General features: G+C 35.3%; 1 long non-coding RNA gene across 2 annotated transcripts; it reads left to right on the top strand.

The window, feature by feature from the left end:
* The first annotated feature begins 744 nt into the window (after positions 1 to 744).
* LOC131166931 (uncharacterized) lies at positions 745 to 15,924 on the top strand. Of its 2 annotated transcripts, none has more exons than XR_009139909.1 (2): positions 745 to 1,010; positions 15,717 to 15,924. It is a non-coding gene; the product is annotated as an uncharacterized LOC131166931 (long non-coding RNA). The 2 variants fall into 2 exon arrangements; XR_009139908.1 differs by lacking the exon at positions 15,717 to 15,924 and adding an exon at positions 1,194 to 1,481 and having other exon boundaries at positions 746 to 1,010.
* Positions 15,925 to 25,798: the final 9,874 nt, after the last annotated feature.

The following is a 25,798-nucleotide window of genomic DNA, read 5'->3' as shown; positions in this document are numbered from 1 at the left end:
TACAATGATCTTCTCTCATTCTCTCAGCCCTCTCTTACTCTCTTACATGTCAAAATATGCCCAGAAGAACATATATAACAAGCCCTCGGAGGTTTCCCTCCAACAACCCAACCACCCCAACATTCAAATTCAAAATTTGAATTTCTTCTCGCAACCCATACGCACTCGTCGACGAGAATAGGGAATTCGTTGACGAGTCCAAGAAGCCCACTCGTCGACTAGTCTATCATCTTGTCGATGAGTCTTTTGCTATGAGATTTTCTTACTCTCGGTATCTACTCGTCGATGAGCATAGGGCACTCATCGACGAGTTTTCTGCTACTCTGCACCCACATATGTTTTTTTTCTTCCTTTTGTTTATAAGCCCCCACGAAGTATAGGAGTCACACCATAAACAACATCGGTGTTAAGCTTTCTCTCCCTTCACTCTTTTATATATGTCTTGTGCTTGATTTACGTTTCATAAATTGTGATATAATTATTTGCAATCTTGTCAAGAATTTATATTTTGTAGAAAAAACCCAAATACATGAAAAGAGTTCATTCACCCCCCTCTGACTCTATATACTCACAGGTGAGACGATTAACATTAAAGTCTCTAAAATATAGTCGTTTTCTTAATAATAATATCTAACTAAAAGGATATGATAATAAAACAATAATCATAAAATTATTTTTAACCAAAAAAAAAAAAAAAAAACTGTTGTGGAGTACATGTAACACGTTGAAGGCGTGCCCACCGCCAATCAATTCTCCAATCTGTGAGGGCACTCTCTACAAAACCGGTTTATTGTAATTGAAATATCCACAAAGCTCTCTCGACTCTCCGATCTCAGCGGTGTCTTTCAACAATCCAACCAAGGGGCCAAGCCCAACACTCCCACTTGCGGCATAATTCTTTATGTGTTTTCCGTGAAAAAAAGTTGTTTGGTTGCCCAGAAACTGTGCGGAGAAAGTTCTCTTCATTCTCAAGTTATTCTTTGTTAATTACAATTGGCAACTCAATTGAGGTGAGTGTCTCAATTCTTTTGGTGTCCGTATCGAATTTAGATTTTGAGCTTCTCGGCCTTTCTGATCCCTTTATTGATTCGTTTTTGTTTAAAAGATACGGATGCATTCGCTTCCTTCCTGTTAATGTGGAATTTGATTGTTGTTTATTTTCATTGTTCTTTTTTTTTTCCCCTTGGAAATAGTCATTCGCTGTTCATTTGCTGTTGCTAGTGAAACAAACCTGCAAGGATTTATGATATGGAAAATAATCCCCTTTGTTTGCTCCCCATTATGTGCAAGCTTTTTCTCACTGCTCTGCGCGCGCGTTAGAAGCATAGGCACTGTACCACCGAAGGTCTGCAGATCACCATAGATGCTTTTATTTTCAGTTATTTAATCCAATCTTGATTCTACAATTTATTTTGTCAATTCTTTGGATTGAATTTAAACACTTGGTTCTGATTCAATATCAACTAGCTTGAATTTCTAAATTGTCTTCTACAAGTTGCTTTGTCACTTCTCTGGTTCTGATTGCTTGGCTGAGCCAGTTTCGAGGGTGAGATATTTCATTCTCTCTTCTCCTTAAGACAGTAAATTAAACTTTTTTGAAATACTATATACTTCAACTTGCTAGACATGAATTAACCATAAACTGCAACATTAATTATTTCTTCTTCCTCTTTTTTTTGAACACTAATATTCCTTATCTAGAGCAAGTTGTCCTCCCTCGCAACTCCTCCCCACCTCCCCCGGGAAAATAGGTGAGAGAAGGCGTAAAGGGTTTCTAACTAATTAAGTTTTAGTTCATTTTTGGCATACTTTAATCCTCTGTGTGCATTTGTACATGCAAAGAATCAAAAGTTTTTTTAACCATTGACTATTTGTTTTAGGACATCAGTTTGGATTTGACTTTATTGTATTTTATTGATGATGCTCCTTCCCTTCATTCCTCTATTTCTTTTCAAATCTTGTTCATGCATTTGTTTTCTTTTGATGGGTCATAGTTTCTGTTATTCTAAAGTGAGCTATGTTATCCTAGATTATAATGCAAACTCTACATGAATTTCTGTTGCATAAACATGTGAATTCCTTAAACACGAACATATCAATTTTTTCAATTCTCCCCTTAGAGGTTAATTCCCTGTGGCACAAGGTGACAAAAAGTATATATTCCATTGAAATGCATGTGAAATTAGAGGAATAGGCATTGTTCGTCATGCAAGCCCTTGGAAGTTTGCCCCTTGGGTTACTTGCTTATTCTTTCCTCTTACCCAATTCAGAGTGGGTAATGGCAATAGAGGTCAGTTTAAGGAGGATCCTTGGGGTTGTTAGAGGTTGCTAGGGATGATGGTGCACCGTCTCTTTGGTATTTCCACTCTTCAAATGCGCCAATCGACTCTTTCTTTTCTTTGGAGATCTTTCTTGATTTTCATTTAATTAGGAATCTTAATGAAAGAGAGGTTGATGAACTCACCACCTTGCTCAATGTTCGGGATTATTTTGTTCCTTCAAATAGGCGTGATGAGAGAGTTTGTTTGGGAGGGGGAATTTTTCAGGTCTCTTTACTACGAAATCCTTTCTCCTTCATCTCTCAAATCTCTCTCCACCAATCATTTTTCTAATTTTTTCCATGGAGCCAAATCATTGGAAGGTTTAGGTACCTTTTAAGACTCAGGTATTGTTTAGACTGTCTCACTATGGACTAAATATGCGTGACTTGTTATAGAGTAAAAGACCCTAGAAGGCCCTCAACCTTGATATTTGTTCCATGTGCTGCGATTCCAAATAAAACATATGCACGCGTCTTCCTTCACTTTCAGGCGGCAAACTTTCTTTAGGTTGCTCTCTTATCTTGTTTGGGTGAAGCTCAGGTGACTTCATAGGGTTGTTGGGGGATTTTTGTGAGTGAGATATTGGGGTTTTGGCAAAACTGAAAAAGGAGAAGCCTTACGGAAGTGCGTAGTTTTTGAAAACTTGTGGACCCTTTGGATTACGAGGAATTGAAGAATTTTCAAGGATTGCACAGCTTCCCCTCATTTGTTGTGGGAATGAGTTGTGTTTCTTGCTCTTTTTGGGCTCATTAATTTGGGTTCTTTTGGGGGTTGTTGCTGCCCAACCATCAAAGAGATTGGAGGGTAGTTCTTATATAATTGATTAAGCTTCTCTTTTGTTGTTTTTTAGAGGACATCTTGTTCTCCTTGCATTTTGCATTGTTTTTCTTGGGTTAAGTTTTATTATTATTTGTATTACTATTATTTATTTTAATTTATTATTATTATTATTTGGACTTGGAAGTTCCCTGATTATTGTCTTCTAAGGGTATTAATAGGAGGTTTCACAAATTATTACTATGGTGAATCAACTGTAGGTTGAATGTGCAGCAGCGCTTCAGCCTAAACAAAATTGCAGAACAGCAGCCATACTTTGGTTTTAGACATCCATTTTATCATTTAGAAAACAGTCTCTTGGTGATCCAAATCTTTGTGTTTGGCCACATGGAATTTGAATCTTAGACTAAACATTGTGAAATTCAACCAAACTCAATACACATTTTGAATTATGTTTTGTCCAAATCCACACACTTCCAAATCAAAGGTTCCAAATCTGAGTCTCAAACACTGTGTTACTGTTTGTGTTGGTAAGATGTTAGTAAATTTAAAAAAAAAAAAAAAATCTATTTCAGTCCTGCAATCTAAATTCATTGCTCAAGTTCTTTATTTTTTTGAGTTGGTTGCTACTGTTAATGGTTGAAAATGGTTCATTCATTTCATTGGCAGGCCAATATGGGACCAACTGAATAGTTGGTCATAAGCCTATTATCTATCATGGACTGTGCCTCCAGATTCCAACCAAGCCAAAGTCCTTAGGCAGTGCCTTGGGATGGCCCTTGAACCATGTTGCCCAACTTATAGACTAGAATTTTTTGCCCATATGAGGGTTGGCATGGGCTTGGGTGTTCTCCTATGCTGGGATGGGCCTTGGCCCCCCACAAATAAGATAAAAAAAGAAGTGGAACAAATAATAATAATAATAATAATAATAATCTCTACTAATAGAAAGGGAATTCCTCCTTTTTTGGTCTGGTCTTTCATTACCTAATACACCCTTCAATTCATAATTAAATTTACAGAAACTTACCCCCTAACCACCCACTACTTCGAATACAAAAAAAATACCTTACAAACTTCTCTGCTCAACCTCTTCCAAAACTTCCTCCTTCCTCCTACATTACTCTATCTCAATATTTGGCTTCAACAAATACAAAAGGAATCCAACTTCCAGTAGGCAATTTTTCGGTTTCATGATTTCATAAGCAGGTTAAATTTCTAATTTTGCTGGTTTTATTTATAATTTTCATATTGTTTGATAAATTACTATTAGTGGGTTGCATTGTCAATTTTTTTCTCGCTCGACACTAGCCACACCACACATGGGAAAACGGAAGGAGAATGAGTGAGAGTCGGAACAATGACTAATGGGGTATAATGATTGCCATTCATCTATTGTGTGGAGAAAATTAGGTGGAATCATTGATCCAAGACATTAAATAAGTTCTCCAAAGTTTCATACTTCCCTTCATTGTTTTTTTTTTTTTTTGGTCTCATTTATTCCTAAAGATTTGCACAAGCAGTCCCCATTTCATCATCCCACTCCATCTACTTCTTCCCCCATGGATGCTTGAGTATTGACACCCAGAAAACCCAAACCTCCACTCTTAATTTTTTTTTACCCCAAGTCTTTTCCTGTTAAAGAAACCCAAAAGCCAACAGATTAAAAAGAGATAGGATATTGCAGAAAATGTAAGGGAAAGAGCCATACTTTTAGTTTTTGTGCAATTGGGTCACTGCTGGGAACTCACCGGTGACCGAGTTGTCCATGGGAATCAGAAAATTGCTGGTGGTAAAGTCGACCATGGGAATCAGAAATAATCGTCATCTGAACGGGCCCGTTGTTGCTGGGGAACTCGTGAGAATTCACCATGACGGGTGGAGTCATCCATAGGAATCAGAAACCGAATGGCATCTGAATGAGCCTGTCGCTGCTGGGTAACTCAAGTAATATAATTTTATGATAGTGGGAATGCAAGTATGACCAAAATCATTATGCATATACTAATTTTCTAATTTTCATATTTTGTATGATTTTCCTATGCTGATTCTTATTGTCTGCGCACTATTTTATTTTCATATGCTCAAACGCTGGTTTAATTAAATTCTCAGTTTTTTCATGTTATTAAATAATTTTTATGTTCTAAACAACTAATTTTTTTCTGAATAGTTTTGCAAATCTATTATTAGTTATGCAAATCTTTTTTCTTTTTTTTTTTTCATTATTCAATGTTTATAAGATGAAATTATCTTTTTTAGTGGGGTTATTCCTTCTTACTAAAAGTTTAGGAATTAAAAGGATCATGACAATTCTGAGAATTAATTTGTTATTGGCTGTTTTACTTTTCCCTTGAATGAATCTTTTTAACAAAAATTCAAGTTAATTCAGTGTAAAATTATCAAATTTATCTATGTTGAAATTAACTTGAAATTTTATAAGATTGAATGATGTTCGTATATATTTTGTATAGCTAGTAAAATCAAATATTGAAATTTTATGGATGGTATCATATGTATATATTAAATATCTTTTACCTATTAGCTTTTAATGTACAATAGGAGATGCATGTTTTTTTTTAATAGTTGTGTTCATATGTAAATATTTTAAAACACATGAATATTATCAAATTTATCCTTTAGTCACAAATTTATTTTTTAATAAGTAATTACACATGACAACTTTTCATTTGTAAAATCAAGACTTTGAAATTTATAAATATCATTATAAAAACAAGAACCTCTCAAAAGTCACAAAGATGTGTGTGCGTGCGGCTCATAATAATAATAATAATAATAATAATTATCTAATCTTTTAGAAGTAGGACCAAACATTCTAAAAAGAAATAAATATTTATACTACATATAGAAGTATGAATAATTTAATTATTTAACGCAAAAATATCTTTATCCTTTGAAAGTAATTCCGAATATTTCTAAAAATAAGTAATTTATAAATTATTAAACAATTAAACTAAATTAGATAAAATCTCATTTAAAATATCTACAGCTTGTTTAAACATAAAAGAAAAAAAAAATCATTTGGTTAAAAAGTATAAGTTGTCAATGTCTATATACACACAAACACACACACATATCTATAATAATTTATATCTACTTATCTATACTAAAAAAAAGAAGGAAATATGTCCTTATATTTTTGGCTAGAAAAGAAAAGAAAAACTAGCACAATAAATGCATATATCATATTTGAAAGTACAAATAATTTATCACTTTTTAGGAAAATTTTTTTTTATACAACAACAACAACAAAACCAAGCCTTAGCCCCACTAAGTGGGGTTGGCTATATGAATCCTTTTCTACCAATTTATGCGATCATGAACCATTTCTTTTGATAGATTCAAGGATATTAAATCCTTACACACTATCTCTTTCCAAGATATTTTAGGTCTACCACTATCCCTTCTAATGCCCCCCACAGTAACTAAGTCACTTTTCCTCACAGGTGCACTATGTGGCCTACGTTGCAAGTGTCCATACCATCTGAGTCGTCCCTCCCTTATCTTATCTTCTATAGGAGTTACACCTAACTTACCACGAATATGTTCATTCCTTAAATTTATTTTTCAATGTTATACCACTCATCCATTTAAGCATTTTTATCTTGGTAACTTTTACTTTTTGGATATTATGTTTCTTTGTCGCCCAACATTCCGATCCATATAGCATAGCTGGTCTTATAGCTATCCTATAAAACTTTCCTTTCAATTTTAAGGGTATTCTACGATCATATAGCACACTTGAAGCACTTCTCCATTTTACCCAACCTGCTTTAACTCTATGCATTACATCATCTTCAATTTCTCAACAACTTGCATAGTAGATCCAAGGCATCGAAATCTACTAGTGCTATTTATTTCTTCATCATCAAATTTAATTTTGTCTCTAATATTCCTCCTATCATTACTAAAATTACATTTCATATATTCTGTTTTATTTCTACTTATCCTAAAGCCTATAGATTCCAAAGCTTCTCTCCATAATTCTAATTCAGCCTCTACTCCGTCCCTAGTTTCGTCAATTAATACAATATCATCTGCAAACAACATACATCATAGAACCTCCTTTTGAAATCTCCTAGTCAATTGGTCCATCACTAAAGCAAAAAGATAAGGACTCAAAGCAGATCCTTGACGTACACCTATGGTAATTGGAAATTCTCTAGTTTCTCCATCTATAGTCCTTATAGTAGTCATATGCATATTATAGTTTTAAAATATCTATAAATTTTTATGTATAAATTTGAATATTTTATACTCGAACATTTTAAAACTAAATTATGACTATGTTATTAGTTTGTCTAAACAATATATTTAAAATTTAGTAAAAATTATAATAATATTTCATATAATATTAGTCACTTACAATCATGTGCAAAGCACATGACACATTTACTAGTCATAATAAAAGCACAGATATGTGAGGGTGTTTTTGCTAGAAATTCCATACAACATACATGCGTCATTCAACTTTTAAGCATGGGTATCTAGTGATGCCTTCTCCTCTTTTGGCTTCACTACACTTGTTGGACAAAGCTTCCTTTCAGTCTCCAGTTCTCAACTGTAATATTCTTTCTTCTAGTCACAATTGCTTTTGTACAATGAGCTTTCCTCTTCAAAGTGCTTACCAATTTCCAGCTTTATCTTCTACTATTTTTTCTGCAACTTCTTTCCCCCCTTCAATTTTTTGCAACTCTTTTGTGCTCGGCTTGAAGTTTAATATGGAGACTATCTTCACTTACGTTTTTTTCCTTGAAAAAATCTACCATATTTTTTCCCTCTTTGGCTTGAAGTTTAATATGGAGACTATCTCCACTTTCTTTTTTTTTAACTTGAAAAAATGTACCATATTTTTTCCCTCTATTATATAAGCTATTCATCCAAATTTTATAGGGTTCTTTTCAAATTTCTTTCTGTTAAACACATGCGTCCTCCTTTGTCAAATAAATATCTCTTTGCAATTGAACTTAATTTCAGTCACTTTTCCTCTGTCCATTTAATTTTTTGTTATTACGTTCACCAGGCTTCCCTTAGCTTGGTGTTGGACATTAGGCTATTAATGGCAACTGAGGGCTAGGTAAAGCTTACCCCGTAAAAGTGCATAGACGGCCAGAGCAACTATCATTGTGTTGAAAAGGAATCCCAACAGTCGTGTAGAAGTACAATTGCATCTGGAAAAGAGTAGTCTATGACCCAACCTCTGAAAAAACTTGTTGTCCAGAAGTCTATTCTATGACCCAACCTATGAAGGATACGAGCTTAATAAAATTTTATAATTAATATTATCTGATTCCCCGTGATAAAAAGCCCCAAGCCTCAAGCGTGTGCAGTGGAATGTTCCCAACCAACCATCGTAAAGTTTCAATAGAAAATATTTTATTTGATGAAAGCCCAAACTTGATGAATTAACATACCTATCAGATAGTTTAGTTGATCATATGTTTCAGTACGCTATCTGAAGTCAAAACTTTCACTATAACCCCATCTTCAAAACCTTGCGTTGGGGGTCCTCCAAATATTAACCACCAAACGAATATAGAAATACAATATGTTGGTATGCACAGCGCTGACTTTCACAAAAAAAATGTGATGTCAAAATTTAGGTGAAAGAGGTGTTTGGCAAGGCAATAAAAGGATCTTCTATCTTCTGTCTTTTTATTCTTTCAGCATCTCCGGCAAGTATATCTCCAAGTTTGAATTTTCCCATAAACATCTCTTCACAAGATCTTCTTTTGCTGACTCATCTAACAAACAGCCCAAGCTTAGTAGAACCCTTGACTTTAAGAACCATAAACATATTAATATGCATGTGGACTTGGGGAATCAGTAGAACAGTGGAAGCAGAACTCAGGTCATATTTAGAAGGGAGAATCCCATGCATGGAAAATTTGAGTACTGTAATGATAGCCAAGAGCTTAAGGTCGATGGTTGTAGAAACAAAGCATAAATGATATCTAGCTTAAGAATATTTGATTACAGTTAGATGTAATTATCTAGATTTACCCTTAGTTTTATAATTTTCTCTAGCTATCTAGCTCGAACATGATTAGGGTGAAAAAGATTGATGATGAGTTCTTCAGTATGAAGTATAAAAAGATTAGCACATATAGTCTCCTAAAGGAAAAATAAAACTGTGTTATATGATTCGAGCTATTCTAAGCTGACTACAGAAAAGAGATGAATTTGGATTAACTACTAAAAGCCCATGCAATCTCAAAAGCTTTTTGAAAAATCATCAGCTTCCTATTTTATTTTAGGTTCTTTCAACCCATTGCTTCAAGTACCTGATGCCCAAAACTATTTTGAAGTAATGTTGCTCAGAATATTGATGGCAAGCTTATCATAGCAATTTAATAATTTAAATCAGCATGTATTGTTCTCAGCTGGCTTTTTTTTTTCAACAACCACATTGTAAGTTCTTTAGAAATGCTCCTTCCTGCACTGTTTAAAATCTTGTCAGCACTTGTATTTTATTTGGTTAGTGGTCAGCCAAAGTCTAGCCCTTCTCATAGAGGAATTTTTATTAGTTTACTAAATTTAAATCCCCTCTATAACCTTTTTCTCTGCAACTTCAGTTGTTCAGTCAATTTTAGGAAGTGTGTAAGCTTGGAAATGATCTAATTTTGAGATGAGAAAAAGGGAACTAATAGCCTTGATCATATCCTTGCTGACGTAGGTTTTAATACAGCATCTACAAAATGAAGCTAGATGTTGTGGAAGGTGTAAAGGCTGTATTCAAAACATTGAAGAATCAAGGTTGCCTAATATTTAATGGTTTTGACTCTCCTATATCATCAACATATATCATATTTTCTCCCCTTGTTTAGAGATCTTGGCTTTATCTACCTACTCTATACTCAATACAAATATTATTATGAACTTAAAGGAAAAGGGTAATGTATCAAAAGCTCCAAAAACAAGAATAACAATAATGAGAACTACATGAGAAAAATATTTGGGTAGCCAAAAGGCTGTGCCAAATGCTGGCTTCTTAAAAATGCATTTTGATCTATGATTAGATGAGTATTTTAAAGATTCTCAAATGAGTATTTTAAAGATTCTCAAATGAGTTTTTGAGATGCATTTGACTAATTAGAATCCATTAAATGTTACATTATCCTCTTGGATATTTCCCAGTAGCATTACCTGAAAAAACACTATATATTCTGTTTTGGTATTATTCTTGAAAAATGTAGCCATTTGCCCCCTAAATAAAAGCAATAAAATTGTGAATTTTTTATTATATAACTTTCATAGACTTCAATGAAAATCCTCGGCCAAACGATATGGATGCCTGATTCTTTTTTATATTTACCACCAAATTTACAGTCAGTAAGTTTGTAATTCTGCTAATTGTTGGAGGGATGAGTTCAGCTGGCTATGGATAAATTTTGAAAGTTAGTATTTTTATCATGTTCAAATAACAACATTTGCTGCTATAGCATGTAACATGTAAAGGGAATGCAGTAAAAAGGACTCCCATAAAATTGTATCCAGTTAACATTTAGCAAGAGTAACCAAGTTAATAGCTGCTCCTGGATAAACAACAATGTACAATAACAACATTAGTGAGTGGTGACCACGCCTCACAAATTTCTCTTGGCTTGATGACTCAAAATGAAAGCAAATACAATGTACTTGTAGGCCTAACTATATCCATGACTGTAAAATAACCCCAAAATGCTAATGCAGTAGGCCAAACTGTGCAAGGTGTTTGTACCAAAAAAATAATTATAGGTGCATTTATTTATTACCTGGAAGTGTGGAAGCAACCCTAATGTGCAAATGTGCAATATTTTCTAGAACGGTGGGATATTTAATTAGTCTACTTGAAGTTATCAAACAAGTATTTTTTCTTCTACTTCTCGAATGTTTGTTTTCAAGGAAGATACATCATTTTCTTCTTATTTTGAAGTGTACATCTTGTCATCCTTTTAAGAAGGCGTTAATATGGGGTTGGCTTTTTCAGGATCAGCTAATTCGTATATGATTAAGATTTATGTGGTTTCTTGCCCTAGTTGTTTGGGCTATGGAACGACTACCTCAAAATTACTTGTTAAGATAATAAATTTCTAGAGTATCTTTGAAATACAAGATACAAACTCTTAAACTCCTATTATTTCTTTCAAGCAATCACACTAATGATGATACTTCATTGGGTTTGGCCTTTGACGGTGTGCTGTAGATCATTTCGTGTATTATCGTAATACTTTATTGGGTAGGATCCTTATTGTTGTTTATGTGGATGATATTGTTATTACAAGTGATGATGATAAAGGTATTCAGAGTCTCAAACATTTTCTACAGACTAAGTTTCAGACCAAAGATTTAGGACCATTGAAATACTTCTTGGGTATAGAAGTATTTAGATCTCGTATCAAAACTGTTGTGTTACAAAGGAAGTATGTTCTTGATCTATTGGATGAAATTGTCTTGTTGGGATCTAAATCAGTTGATACACCCATGGATCCTAACAGCAAGTTAATGCTATATATGGGTGAATTGCTACCTAATCTTGGACAATATAGGAGTCTTGTTGGAAATTTAAATTATCTCACAGTTACTCGGCTGGATATATCCTTTGCAACAATTGTTATGAGTCAATCTCTAGATTCTCCGAGGACAAGTCATTGGGATGCAGTAATTTGCAATCTTGAGATATCTCAAAGGTGCACCTAGGAGAGGTCTTTTATATTGTGATCAGTGTTACACTTATATCTGTGGATGTATGGACTCAGATTGGGCTCGATGGCCTTCCAATCGAAGATCCATCATCGGATACTATATCTTGGCTGGTGGTAATTTTGTTTCTTGTAAGAGTAAAAAACAAACTATGGTGGCAAGGTCAAATGTTGAATCAAAATATAGAGCTATGACTCACACTACTTGTGAACTTGTCTAGTTGAAGAACATGTTCGAAGAATTGAGTTTTTTAAATTCTCAGCCTATGAAGTTGATGTGTGATTATCAAGTTGCTCTTCATATTGCCTCCAACTTGGTCTTTCATGAGCGGATGAAGCACATTGAAGTTGATTGCCACTTTGTTTAGGAGAAACTTGTGCAAAAGCTCATTACAACCACTTAAGTGAAGTCAGACATACAACTTGCAGATTTGTTTACCAAAGAGTTGGGGGGTGCTCGTGTTAAACTCATTTGTAGCAAGTTAGGAGCATATGACATTTATGCTCTAACTTGAGGGGGAGTGTTAAGAGGTTATATATGTCTTTCAGTATTATTATTATTGATTGTGTTAGTATGTTAATTAGTAAGAGTTAGTAAGGGTATTATTGTCATTAGAATGTATTTAATTTGTATTATAAATAGAGGAAGGGACCTATCTTCAAGTTATGTCATTCATTCTAATCAAATCTTGACAAAGTTATCATAAACAAGTAATTCTTCTTCTACTTCTCAAATGTTTGTTTTCGAGGAAGATATATCATTTTCTTTTTATTTTGAAATATTCATCTTGCCATCCTTTTATGGAGGCTTTAATATCGCTTTTTCATGATCAGCCAATTTGAATATGGTTAATATTCATGTGGTGTCTTGCCCTAGTTCTGGGCTACGGAACCACTGCCTCAAAATTAATTGTTAAGATGATACATTTCTAAGTATCCTTGAAATACTAGATACAAACTCTTAAACTCTTATTATTTCTTTCAAGAAATCACACTTTTCTTAATTTTTCAGAATCATCTGTAGGTATTGTATTGCTACAGAGAGTAAGTGAATATTGCCATAATTGCCTACAATGTTTGGATGAGAACCCAATTAGATGGCAACATGCCTCATTCATTGAATATTATCCTTTAACTAAGTAAAGATGTATAGTCATAATCATGATTGTTTGAATGATGTATAATCATAATCATGATTGTTTTTTACATTTCTCATCAAATTGATGCATTGCAGTCCTTTTTTCTCTTCTTAGGCAAGCATGTGAAAAAGAAAAATATTAATGTTACATTTGTTTTGCAAAAAAGAGTCATTCTATAGAGATAGAAATAGTTTACAAAGCAGGGTGTCATTCTTAAGAAAATGACCATACAAAAGTTTGTGTTACTCCAACCAACATAGAATAATGTATGTTGGATTAGTCAAATCCCTGTTTTGATACTGACAAAGCAAAAGTTACTTATGTGTGTATTTAGCACGTGAACAGGTTCATTAATTTAACACACATAAGGGAATGAAAATGGAAGCCATAAAGATGCATAAAACTCATACATCTGGTTTTTTCCATGAAGAGGAGCAAAGAAGATAAAGAAGATATTTAATTATATTTGTAATGCATTTAAGTTTTTATTACTTTGGTCTATAATAATGCATGCATCTACATGATATGTTTAAATGCTCAAATGACCATAAGTTGACTATAGGACACCTAACATTTCACCAAAAATCTTTTTCTAAAAAGACTAAAATTATACAAAGTTTTTTGAATTGCTTTAGGGTCAAATTAGGGCTTACAAATACTTTGGTCGACCGACGTTGGGTGTTTTAGGCTTAATTAAAAGCCTCGGTCGACTGAACCATTCCAGTTCAAATCACCTTAGTCGACCGAACTGAGAAATTGACCAAAATTAAAGCTTTAGTCGACTGACCATATAACTTGACTTTTTCTTCCTGCCCCGACCGACCAAACTATTAGTTCAAAAGACTCTCGGTCGACCGAAGTTCAATCTCGGCAAACCAAACCCTTTACCGGGCGACTGAAACCATGAAGCCTCGAGGAAATTGCCTGGCTCAGCCGACCGGCCATTGGCCACAGTCGACCGAACTAGAAAACTTGCCTATGTGCTATTGTGAGTGCTCGGCCGACCGAACCTATCCGTCGGTCGACCGAACCTCTCGGCAAATTTTTATCGCGGATAAATAGGGTTAATTTTAATTAAGCCCTATTAATCTTTACCAAAATTCCCATTGTATCCCCAACGGTTATATTTTTCAGAAAAACTATAAATACTCATTCATTTGCTTAGATTAACAACTTTGATTAACCTAAATTTTTTCTTTAATCTATTGTTAATCAAAGTTTTCCAAAACGTTTTTCATTGTTAAAATCATTCTTTTGGGGTAAAATCTTTTATACAAATCTCTCAAACTCTCTTTCATACTTTTATTTCAAAATCATTTTTGAGGAGAGTATTTTATTTAGGGCATTTTATTTGCATATACTCTTACTTAGCATTTAATCTTTGAAAATCATTTTTGAGAGTATTGTTTGAGTTTCTCCCGGTTATTTTCATGATAAATATTTTTGGGAGAAGTTATTTATTTTTTCTTGAGCTTAAGCTCCAAATTCTCCAAACGTTTTTATTTGTAAAAATCTTTGTTGGAGATTATATCTATACACACATATTTATTTGTGCAAATATTATTTGAAAACACTCATACTCTACTGAGTATACTTCATATCATATTAGAGTGTATGTATTTGAGTTTTAATATGTGCATTTCTGTTTGTATGTTTCAGAAGCATTTATATGTACAAAAATGATTTTTATTGTATCGGTTGGATTCAGCCCGTTAATTGAATTGGAGAGTCTTAGCCTTGTAAGTGAGACCGGTTGGGTTCAGTCCGAAAATTGAACTGGGTTGTGTTCTACCTGTAAGAGAGACTAGTTGGACTCAGCTTGGTAATTGAGTTGGCGTTTATCTTGCCCTGTAAGGAGAGGTTGTAACGGCTTCTACTCCGTTTGTTTAAATGAGCAGGGATAGTATAATCCTTGGGGGGTATGTCCAAGGCGGGGACGTAGGCTGGTTTGGCCGAACCTTGATAAATATCGTGTGTGTGTGTCTCTCTATCTTATTTAAATTCCTGCACTTTAAAGACCGCATGTGTATGAATGTTCATTTAATGTCATAATTATTTGCATACATACATTTGATTTAAATAAGATATACTAGACACGTGTATGTTTGTTTTCATTGTTAAAATTATTTTACATATATGCGTGTACATTGAATTGGATATGATTTGTGGTGAATCAGCGAAATGCTTAAATTAGTCATAAATATTTTTAATACCCAATTCACCTCCCTTTTGGGAATACACTAATTTCAATAATATAAGAGTAATATTTCTCATGATGAGGTTTGTGAATAGTCATTCATTGACTTTTCCATTTTTTACGTATCACATCAAATTGATGCATTTCTTGTAGTCATTTTTTCTTAGTGAGCTCATGAAAAGCAAAATATTAATGTTACATTTGTTTTGCAAAATTTTATAGTCAACGTAATATAGGAGTGAACATTCCCACGGTGGGACTTGAGAATAGTCCGTCACTGATTTGAGAATAGTCATTCATTGATTTTCCATAAATGGCACACCTTTTCTTTCTAAATTATCTGCTATATTCCACTCCCACCTTCCATTCCATAAGCCAAACGAGCATAAATTTCATGTAGAGCATAGTGTACAAATTGCCCTTTTTCCATGGTTGCAGGCTGTTCAACTTCACATGATCGAAGAAAAAATATTTCCACTTTTCTTTTGCAAGCATTAATCCTCTTGATTTGATTTAGTTGTGTTTTTTTTTTTGTGTGGTTTTACCATTTTCTTTGCAATTTCTTATGTGCTTCTATCAAAAGGTTGATGTCCATTGAAGGGAAAACGGCAGGACCATGGCATGACTGAGCTATATATAAGTCACCTTTGAGATGCATTATTGAATAATTGTATCGCATATTTCCATGCTATATGCATGCTAAACCAGTTCATTGCTGTGGAAAATCGTATTGACAATTGTGCCTGTAAGGTCTTTTCTTGTTCATTGAAATACTGTGGACTAATTCTTCATTCCCAGTTTGTGCACGAGGTTGAAAGGCAAGAGCATATTTTCTGGCAGGGAGAATTTTTTTTTTTAAAAAAGAAAAACTCAACTTTATTGATAGCGGATTTACTGGGGTTACAAATATGCCACAAGGGATTTACAAAAAACTAACAAAACTAGTCTAGACACCAAAACCAAAACAAGTCTATCAAAACCCGCATCATTAATCAATTAAAACAAACTAAACAAGTCCAAATGAATTCAAAAACAAATACAAATAAAAACGAATGACTTACAAACTGAAGACAAATACTTGCAAAACAAAAACCTGAGGAAAACATAGGAGAGCCAAAAGATTAAAATTAAAGACGAAGGCTTGGAATAGTCATCCATATGAATTAGATCTCTCATTTTACTCAGGATCTCATTATCTACAAACTATCTCCTCGTGTTGCCTCCCTTGCCTTGACGAACCAAGTAATCCGTCACCTGATTACCTTATCTAAATTGATGCTTTATAGAGAACTGAAGACCTTATAGCTCCTCTTCTAACAATTGCCAAAAGTCCCATAAGTACCAGGAAGAGCAAATTCCATATGTGATCCAACCCACCGCCAATCCTGAGTCGCTTTCAATACAAATATTCTGATATCCCAACTCTTTATAGAGCTGAACACCACTAGTAAGAGCTTGCTACTCCATTTCATTGTTAATACTTGACTCAAATTTTTTGGAGAAAACGACCTTAACATTACCTGATGAGTCACAGATGATACCACAACGACCAACACCACAAAAATATGGATTTCCTCTACAAGCCATCTATATTTAACTTCAACCAACCTACAGGAGGTTTTTCTCAGACTACTTTTTGAGGAGTTCTAGCATTCGGAGTTATTGTTTTCACTTGGAATTCTTCCAATAAATTCTTATCAATAGCAGGCAGGGTACCCTTCACGCCTTCTGCAATTTTTGCGAGCGAAAACCGATAACCAAATTGCATTTCCTGACTCATACTTATCTTCCATGTGGGCTTTACAACGTCTGAGCCATAGTCTCCAAGAAATTATAGTAGGTAACAAACCGTTGATCGTACCTTTTTGGGTGGACTTTTTGGTACATCTAAATCATCTACTAATTTTCACCCTCCAAGGTTCATCATCAAAATTTAGTATTCCCAAGACAGATGCTGCTCTCTTCTAAGCCATACTTGCGATGGATCCTGTACTCAGAACATGATTGAGAGATTCCTTTTTTTTATCCAAGCAGTAGTTGCAACAAGAGATCATATCAACTCCCAGTTTCTGCACTCTCTCATCTACAGGAAGACATTGGAACATGGCTTTTCACATACACATGGAAACTTTCTTAGGTAATAGTTTATGTCAGACCCACTCCATCCACGAGTACTGCTCCCCTTTAATTCTTATCACCTCCCAAGTTGAGGCAATTGAAAATTTTCCTTTAATGGAAAGCTTCCAAATAAAAACATCAGGCCCCAATATGTGCTTTATAGATGACAATAAAATTTTATCCGTTTTGGGGACCCCTACCAAATCTTTCAGCATATCCATTTTAAGAACATCTGACATCTCTTTTTCACAAGGTTGATGCTTGGTTGTTGTATTTGCTGCTTGGAAATGGCAAGTGGCACACTAATTTACTATTCCAAATAATTTATATTTTTCTGGAATCTATGGATATATAGAACAGCTTCTTTAATGGTAATATTGATTTCATCCATTGACGATTATTCACGGGAATCAACAAATGGCAAGAATGCATCTGCAGTATGTGCAATCAGAGAGAACTCCATCATTTGCATGTTTGGTTTGCGGAATGGAATGATTTAAGAAAGGAATGAAATGAAAATTTAAATGGAGAGTGTGACTAAATCAACTAATAAATTGGATTTCATTCCATTCTTGCGTGTCAAACATATTGTCAACGCAATGGGGACTGCTGTTGTTCACAACTGTAACGGAGATTAGAAATGGACAGGAGTCAAGAGCTTCCACTGAAATCTGTATCTGGGGTGATCTGTCTGCATACCAGAATTGACTCTTATTCATGTATTGGAGCTGAAGCTGCAGGTTGGGTGGAACTTTCGACCTATTTTGGAGGATCTTGCTAATATGAGAAACCAAATCATCCTACATCTATCTTTGAATCAGGCAAACCAACGCCGAATCACCTATGCAAAACAATGGGCTATCCGAACCACAAATGCAGCTAACGATAAAATCTTAGATCATACATACATATCTAGCTAATTTTTTTTGGCTTGAATTAGGTCTTCGTATCTGTACTTGTTTCCTTTGCTTCTGTATCTGTACTTAGTTTTCTACCAAACAAAAAAGAAGGTTCAGTGCAGCAGTTTCATGTATTCCAGATTCATGATTCTGCTACTTGCGTAATGTGATTAAAACATGGGTTGTGCTACAACCTTGATCAAAGCTTTTCTTCTCTTTTAGCCTTTAGGGGACGCATTGGGTAAATTTCCACTAGGTAGTGTACTAGTGTCTGCATGCATGGCCGAAGGTAGATCTGTTCAGCAATTACAATCTCAAGGTTTGTAGTAAATCGAGATGAACATAGGTTGTTAAATTTTTTGAAGCCCACAAATTGATTATTGTCATGGGGTGAGTGATCTCCGCTATGATTTCTTTGTGTTACTAATGAATTCAACATATTTCATGCGTCATCTAATAATAATAATAATAATAATATATGACATTACATTAAAAAAAAAAAGAAGCAAAATCTTTTTTTATTGTACATTTTGTTTTTCTTAACCTTTAATTATATATATATATATGGTAAAAGAGGGCGGCAGCTCCTTACTTTATTAGAAAATCCCTCACTTATGGTGGAGGAAAATCATGGTTCCAGCAAAATAAATTACAAACATATAGAAACAAAATGCCCGAAAAGGAAAATGAAAACAAAACAACACATTAGACTCTTAAATTAGGAATATCAATTTTGTCAAGTAGTATCATGCATCTAACTAGACGAGGTAAAAAATCAAACTCTAGATATCTCATAGTTGTGCCTTCCTCTCCCTGACGTGCCAAGAAATTTGCAGCCTTATTTCCTTCTCTGAATTGGTGAGCAATGGTAAAATTAATCATGGAAAGAGCCTCAAGAAACTCTTCCCAAAAATCCCACAAATACCATACCATGCACTTCCGAGAACGAACCCAATCGACCACTATATTAGAGTCACATTCATATATCCCATCTTTGCACACCCGCACTCCCTCTGTTAGGGCCCTAAGTTCGATTTTTTTATTAGTGCCATAGCCAAAGAAGGACGAATAAGCACCTAGGAAATCTCCGCTGCAACCTCGAATCACACCACCTCCTCCACAAGTCCTTGGATTTCCATGATAACTACCATCTACGTTCAGCTTTACGGACCCAACCCGAGGAATCCCCCACCTAACAACACGAGGAGTTCGTGCCTTCGGAGTAATAATTGGAATCTCAAGAGCACTTAGAACTTTACCATCCTGAGTTGAAAGGGATCCGTTTGTTCTCATATTCTCCGAAATCCTCTTAAGCCAAACCTTAATTGCCAACCAAACTCCTTCAGTCGATTCCTTAGCACCTTCCATTGGGGCTTTACAACAACGCACCCAAAGTCTCTAAGTTGTTATACTTGGTAAGATACCAATGATTACACCCCTTTGAACCTTTAATTATATGTGAATGAATTTTTATATCTGATATTATTTGAAGAATAAAATATAATGTGAAAACAACTTTACCGTTAATGTTTCTTCTTGCATCACAACATCTTTAATCCAAAAATGGACGCAAGTAGAATTTGGCCATAGAGGGATAGCATGTGGAGCTACACCTACTAAAGCTATAGCAACGGCTAAGGTTCTAAAGACAACGCATTTTCAGAAAATTGCTTGTTCCCATGGCCTTGCCTGCTCATCGAATGAGCATCCTTCCACGTCATCTCGTTGACCCATTTTAGGAAGTTACAATTCCACTATAATTTTTTTGATGACCACTCCGGGGGTGAAAGCCGTCCGTCCGTTGGCGCACCTATGATAATTTATCGGTGTAATGCCTCAAGGGAAAAACTAAATCAAATGAAGTAAGTTTGAACTTACCCTTCTCAAACTTGGAAACACAACTTTACATTTTGTTTAAGTTCACTCACACAATTTTAGAATTACGAATTTGGATTGAAGCTGTGTGCTCTAAACAAGGAAAATTTTTTTTCATGATACACTTTAATTGGGTTGACTTCGCAAGTCATTTTAGCTCAATATTTTTTTTTTTTGTTGGGTGGAAACAATGATGTACCTTTCCCAATCAAGAAAAAAGGCAATGTGAATGCAATGTGAAGGTAATCATCTTCAAATAGTTCACGTCTTTCTCACCCACCACTGAATGTTAGGACCTAGCTATGAGATCTGCTATTGCTTTGCAATGTGAAAGCAAAACCTGCCTGGTGGATTTAGCTCGTCGTTTCTAAATTTCTTGCGTCAGAGACAGGAGAAGCCGCGGAACCTAATCATAGAGCCCACACTTCTCAATTTCTCATCAGTTGCCGTTGAAAGAGGTATAGTCTTAATTTTCCTTTCCTCTGTATGGAAGGAAAAGAAAAAGAAAAAGCGACCTCATTTCCTTGACTCTATAGTGTGAAGCATTCTATATTTCTACTGTCTTTTCCCTGCAATTTCCAAATCGCTTGGACAAACAAACACCTACTTCCAATCAAAATTCCCTATGTATTATGCACAAGGACATCATCTAAGCGGGGACAAGACTGCAGAATAAAAATAAAAAATAAAATATGAAGTAATCAAACTTGACTACTGAGCAACTAAATCTTTTTCGATTTGCAGTGAATTATGACTCATTTGGTTGATCCAAAAATATAAAATTTATTTTTTAACAAAAACATATTTTATAATTTTTCTTTGTTTGTTCGGAGAAGTTCACTTCTTTTTATTGCTTCAAATCCCAAGAGGCTCAGGTTTGAATGCCCTAAGCGCAATTTATATTGTTCGTCTTCTATGAAAGTCATTACATTATCATCTTGCATTTTTTTAAAAAATAAAATAAAAAAATAAAGAAAGGAAAAAAAAATAACTTACTTCATTTTAGAAATTTATTTTTTACTCGTAGGTAAACGATTTTTAGTGAAAGTATGTTTTTCTTATCTATACATGTTACAAAATAATGAAAAATAAAAAAATTAATATTAAAAAATAATATGTTTCCCTAATTGAGGGGGGTGTACATGAACTTGTGTTTATCACAAATTTTGGGATCCTCTTTTAGTCATTCCGATGAATTGGATTCAAGCTTTCAACATAACCAGCTATAGAACGCACGTAATGTAAGCGTAATATTATTATTTTTACTATATAAATTGTTGATGCCTGAAAATTGAACGACCTTCGGGAATCATTCCCTGATCACAACCACTCGAAAAAGATCAAGCAATAATGGCTTGGAAGACTCGAGATGTACTCCGAAGTTTAAGTAAGAGACTATTGAGAGACTTTGAATTGTAACAATAGAAAGAAGTGAATATGAGTGAGATGTTTACTTCCTCTCTAAGCCCCTTTTTATAGTAGTGGAGGTTGATCCTTCATCAATCCGACATTGATGGTCATTATTGTGCTGATGGGGGTTACAAAGGTTTTATGTAGTTTTGTAACCGTTCCTTCTCATGAATATATGTGCATTAAGGTTTGTATGTTGGTTATGTAAGGAGGTTTAATGATGGAATCGAAACCGTTACTCTTTTTGAGTGATCATGTTTTGGTTATATTAGTTGCCCCCCCTCTGATTTTGAATTTTTTGAAACTTGTTTCCAAAGTTCGAAGACTTTAGAAACTGCCAAGCCCACCCCCCCGGTTTTTGAACCAAGGTTGTTTTTGGCTCGTTCGAGCCGTTATGGTTTCTGTTGAGCCGCATACTCAACTTAATTTGTATCACCTTCAACTCATCCAAGTCGTATGCTTGGCTTGGTCTATGTCACTATCGACTCATCCGAGTCAAATGGACTAACACTAAGTTGATTTTTGCTACAGTTGAGCCATGCACTTGGCTTGCTTCGTGCCTCTATTGGTTCATCCGTGCCAAATGGGTTTATGTTGAGCTAATTCTGCTACTATCGAGCCGCATGCTCAGCTCGCTCCGTGTCTCTATGGGCTCATCCGAGTCGAATGGGCTTCTGCCAAGCCATTTTCTTGGCGTGTTTTGTTCCATTGCCGGCTCATCTGAGCCAATTGATCTTATATGAGCCGTTGCAGCATCTGTTAAGCTGTTTTCGGTGATTGTTCGGTCGAATCATTGGCGCAATCTGAGCAGTTGTCTTGTTATTTTTCATCAATTCAAACAGTTGTTCAGCTGGATCTTTCGTTGTAGGCTGATAACTTTGTTTGTTAGGGGCCTTTGAGACTTATGAGCTGTGCTTATCTATTGGGATTTTTAGTGAGTAGTTGTAATAACCCAAGAAATTAATCAAGGCTTCGTCGACGAACACAGGGGTTTCATCGACGAAGGTTCATAAGGACCTCATCGACAAGGACACGTCTCGTTGACGAGAAGATACTGAGAGAGGGTTTGTGGCAGTCTGAAACTTGTCAACAAGGGGTGCAGGTTTGTCGACGAACTTTCTTCAGGGATTCGTCGACGAGATGATATGTCTCGTCGATGAATTCAGATCTGTAAGTACTTCTAAAATTGGATTTTGACAGAATTTCAACACAAATATCATCCTCTCTCTCTCTAAAAAGTTCCCCTCCCCTTCTCTCTTTGATCCCCGGTCCGTTTCTTGCTGGATCGATGATCTGAAGCCACCACAACGCTCCTGGGGAAGTTCTCTGCAAGTCTGTCGGAGCGGATCGTCGGTGGAAGTGATTCAAATTTCATCCCAATCTCAGAGTAAGACATTTTAGTCAGTATCTACTTTTCCCATAGTTATAAGAAATGTAGAATACGAAGAAATATTGATATTCTGTTCTGGGGGATGTTGTTTTTAGGGTGTTGAGCAGAGAACCCTATGGGTGTAAGGTCAAAGTACAGTAGGGGCTTTTCAGAAACTAATTTAGGAAAATATGCTATGCTAAGATATTTTTTAGAATGTTTATGAGCAGATTACGTATATATATTTACAAGCATGATGATCAGTTTATTTTTCAGAATATCATGAGTATTATTATTTCATAGAAATTATAGATATGAAGCATGAGATTTTAATTATACAGTTGTGTGGCTTGAGTTTATTAAAGTGTAATATGTTGATTATGAAACTTTACAAATATTCAGTTATACAGATGATTAGCAAAAATGAAACTTATATTATTTCTCAGAATAATATGATTTCTAAACCATAACACTTAGACAGATATTACAGACAGATATCACAGATATTATAGATAGATATTACAGACAAATATTTTAGATATTTTAGACAGATATTATATAAAATTTAGTTTAGATTTATAAGGGTTATGGCTGTTTTGAAATCATATTAAAGCAGCAAGATAATTATATATTTATATATACAGTATTACACAGTATCAGATCCCTGTGGAGATTACATACAGAAATATACAATAGGGCACGGTACCGTTGTTATTTCAGACACGTGCAACCACATAACTTAGATAGTATGTGGATTCTGTTTAACCGTGCGAGGAGAGATTGTAGTCTCCCCAACATGCTGGGTTGAGGTAGTCAGTTAGACGAGATAGAGGTACAATTGGTCCGAAGTGATTGTAGTGGGCTAGATTGATACAGATTGGCGGATGATAGAGATACAGATTGACTTGCTTGGTAGGCCAACCAGAGTAAGTCCAGTCTACGGGCCGCACAACCCTGTCATGAGGGGATATATCATGACATACAGATCCCAAGGTATAGCAGAAGTTCCTATGTACAGATATATCACACAGCTGCAGTTATATTATTATATTAGTAGTATGTACAGATAGCAAACTCAGATACACAGTTATATTTAAACTACATTACATGTGTTTTGTACAGTATACTAGCTTAATCATTTCACAGTATTAGTATTATATCAGTTTATTAAATGTACAACTCAGCCGCCACATACTAGTGATAGCATATTTCCACTTACTGAGTGTTGTCTCATCCCAATGACTTATTCTTTTATAGGAGATCCAGCTAGGCTAGCGGATTAGGCTCATGGGTAGAGGTTGTTGTGTGCTGCCCTTGCTGAGAGGGTAGGTGATATTTTGATGCCAGTGAGTTGGGGTAGATTCCAGGTTTTTGATGTTGTCACTAGGTGTTTTGTGTTGTAAATATACTTCACAGAAGTATAGTTTTATGGTATGTATATGTATATATGACAGTTTATAGTTTTACAGTTACCATTGCTATGACATACAAGATTTCCCCAGTGCTCCTTTAAGCCTGAGGTATTTTCAGTAGTATTTCAGACAGATGATATTTATGATATACAAAAAAAAAATGTTAAAAAAATAGCAGGTTGTTACAATAGTGCTCCCTGGTTTTTCTCATTAGTTGGGCTAGTTCTTCAGGCCTCATGAGTTTTGCTCATCAGTTAGGCTAGTTTTCGGGCCGCGTGAACTTTGCCCATTAGTTGGGCCAGTCTTCGCGCCTCATAAGCTTTGCTCATCAATTGAGCTAGTTCTTTGGGCCTCATGAGCTTTACTCATTAGTTGGGTTAGTTTTTGGGTCTCATGAGCTTTGCTCATCAGTTGGGCAGTCTTTGGGTCTCATGATCTTTGCTCATCAGTTGAGCCAATTCTTTAGGTATCATGAGCTTTTCTCAACAGTTGGGAAAATCTTCAAGCATCATGAGCTTTACTCATCAATTGGGCTAGTTTTTCAGGCCTCATAAGCTTTACTCATCAGTTGGGTCCTTCCTTTTCAAGTCGGTTCGACTCCTTCCCCCTAGCTAAAGAGTTGTTGTCAAAGCTGCTACTGTCACTCCATGATCAAAGTACCGAATCTCCAGCTGAAAAAATGATGCATGAATTCCTTTAATGTTTCCTTTTCTCCTTGAACAAGACTCATCAGATGAGCCAAAGTTTTTGCTATCTTTTGGCTACTGACAAAGTGTCCAGCTGCTCCGTTTCGGAAAAAGATCCAATGGAAACAACCTTCAAGATCTGATGCTATGTCTTAACATTCTTGTAGAGACCCGAACCTGAAAAATAGGGAAAATAAATAGAGAAAAGGGTAAAAAGGGAATTATAGTAGGGTTTGTCGACAAAGGCCATATGTTCGTCGACGAAGTCCTTTCAGCTCTTCATCGCCAAAATTCAGAGCGTCGTCGACGAAGAGATACTGAGCGAAACCAAAGAAAATATCCGGTTAGGGTTCATCGACGAAGGTAGAGCTTTGTCCACAAACTGCGTGGCTGGCTCATCGACGAAGGTGCCACTTCGTCGACGAAGTTGACTCAGTCAAAGGTCCTATAAATATCATTTTTGGTTGCTTAAGGGTTAAGAAAACCCAAAAGCTCTCTCTCTATAGAATCGACGAGTTCTCTCTTCTCTCTCTCTCTATGATCCTTCGCCGTTTGTCGTCCGTTTCAACGATCGGAGGTTTCTACGTGGATCAGGGGAGGAAACTCTACAGTTATAGCGGATCAGATCATCGCTTTGAGGATTTTTGGGATTGTCCCTAAAATCGAGGTAAGGATTTGAAATCGTTTTCGTTTCGGTAGATTTGTAGTAGATCAAATAATAATGAAGTATTGTTCTTTGGTTTTTAGGTTTTAGAAACCTGACTCGTTGTTTTGGAGCCACATAGTTCGTATTTCAGGTTCGAGAAAATAGGTAAGGGGATTTGTTTACATTAGTATTTTTAGAAAACTGAACCGCTAGAAAGATGACGTATGCCTTTATGCACATTTTGACTACT

Source organism: Malania oleifera, chromosome 10 (genome assembly GCF_029873635.1).
Source record: "Malania oleifera isolate guangnan ecotype guangnan chromosome 10, ASM2987363v1, whole genome shotgun sequence".
Lineage (NCBI taxonomy): Eukaryota > Viridiplantae > Streptophyta > Magnoliopsida > Santalales > Ximeniaceae > Malania > Malania oleifera.
This window is presented reverse-complemented; position numbering and strand designations above follow the sequence as displayed.